This window comes from Protobothrops mucrosquamatus, unplaced genomic scaffold, assembly GCF_001527695.2.
Source record: "Protobothrops mucrosquamatus isolate PMUCROS unplaced genomic scaffold, P.Mucros_1.0 scaffold235, whole genome shotgun sequence".
NCBI classification, from domain to species: domain Eukaryota; kingdom Metazoa; phylum Chordata; class Lepidosauria; order Squamata; family Viperidae; genus Protobothrops; species Protobothrops mucrosquamatus.
In genome coordinates, this window is record NW_015386586.1 from 922,945 (window position 1) to 924,795 (window position 1,851).

The window sequence follows — 1,851 nt, forward strand, 5'->3', positions numbered from 1 at the left end:
TTCCAAACGAAGATTTGCAAAAAAAATAGGGAGAAACTCTAATCTGCTCTAATCTGCTCACCAGTTACTTATAAAGATTATTATTCATAGTAGTAAACTATTAGTAGTTTAGTAGTAAACTAGTAGCAAACTACTCATTCATTGCTACTTCTAGAAGATGCTATCCAGATGTAAGTGTATTGCAGTTGAAACTATTAATAGTTACAAGGATTATTACTCATAGTAGTGAACTACTCATTTACTACTACAGGGAGTAGATGTAAACATCTAGGTGTATTGTAGTTGAAGCTATTAGAAGGATTATTACTCATATTAGTAAAGTAATTATTACTGCTGGTGATAGATATAATTGATGTATAGGTGGATTATAGCTAAAACCATTAATAGTTATAAAGCTTATTATTCCTAGTATTAAGCTACTCATTTACTACTATAGGAAAATGTAATAGGCATATGGGTGGATCATAGTTAAAACTATTAAGTTACCAGGATTATTTTTCATAGTAGTAAGCTAATTATGTATTATTACAGTAGCAAATTTAATAGATAGGTGGAATATAGTTGAAATTATTAATAGAAGAAATGTTACTCATAGTAGTAAACTACTCATTTAGTACTAGAGGCAGGAAGTGTAATATATATAGGTAGAGCGTTGCTATTGTTCATAATTACAAGGGTTATTACTCAGAGTACATTCATTTACTAGAACAGGTACAGGTAGATACAACAGGGAGGTTGTTTATAGTAATAAAGTGTTCTTTTACTACTAACAGGTAGATTTAATAGATGCATGAGAGGGTCATAGTCAACACTTTTAATCGTTTCAAGAAACAATTTTCAGAGTAGTAAACTCATTTACTACTACAGGTAGTACAGGCAGTGTAATTGCAAATTGCATCCTGCAGAGACCTTAGATATTGCAAGGTCCCAACGAGGAGTAGCGAAGTCTTCCTCAGAGGCTGGGGAGATACAATTTGCAAGTCGGTGGCCGCTGTGGAGCCAAGGCAGGGAGGACAGGAAAAGATAGTAGTGTTGGACTGAGGAGTAACTAGGTGGAGAAGGACAGAAGTCCGTCAGAAGATATCCAAAAACTCCGTCCCGAAGGGAAGAAATCAATCCTGAAAACCAAAAGATGAAGAGTTAGCCAACATAAACAGGTAGACTCTGCTCCACGTCTACTCCATTCTCTGCAGTTCGTGTTTACTCCACTTTCGTAGTTCCACTACTCCACTTTTACTCCACTCCCTGGGGTTCCAGTTATTGACTAAACAACTGTGATGGAAAAGGTTGCATACTTGCGCATGGCTCACTCAACAACTGCCTTACTTAACAACGGAAATTCTGGCCCTAAATGTGATTGAAGATTGAGGACTAAAAATTGGTGTTTCTCGACCTTGGGAAGTTGAAGATGGGTAAATTTTGATTCCCAGAATTCCCCAGCCAGAAGGGAAGAGAAGAGAAGAGACGAAAAGAGAAGAAGGGAGGGAGGGAGAAAGGAAGGAAGGAAGGAGAAGGAAGAAGAGAGGGAAGAAAGGAAAAGAAAGAAAGGAAGGAAAGCGGTAGGGAGAAAGGAAGGAGGAGAAAGAAAGAACGAAGGAAGGAAAGAGAGGGAGGGAGGGATGAAAGAAAGGAAAAGAAAGAGAATAAGGAAGGAAGAGGGGAGAGGGTGGAAGGAAGGAAGGAAGGAGGAAGGAAGGAAGGAAGGAAGAAAGAAAGAAAGAAAGTAAGAAAGAAAGAAAGAAAGAAAGAAAGAAAGATAGATAGATGACGGGGAGAGAGAGAGACTTGTGGGCTTCAATTCCCAGAATTCCCCAGCCGGAAGGGAAGGGAAGGGGGGAAAGAAAGAAAGAA

At 38.3% G+C, this 1,851-nt stretch overlaps 1 protein-coding gene across 1 annotated transcript in view; it reads right to left on the reverse strand.

Moving 5' to 3' along the window:
• Window positions 1–792: 792 nt before the first annotated feature.
• The window catches only part of MYL3 (myosin light chain 3), a 26,101-nt gene continuing 25,042 nt past the window's right edge, over window positions 793–1,851 (reverse strand). Inside the window, exon 7 of the mRNA XM_015814302.1 lies at window positions 793–1,118. The gene's annotated coding sequence lies outside the window, so the exon portion shown is untranslated. The remainder of the gene's footprint in view (window positions 1,119–1,851) is intronic.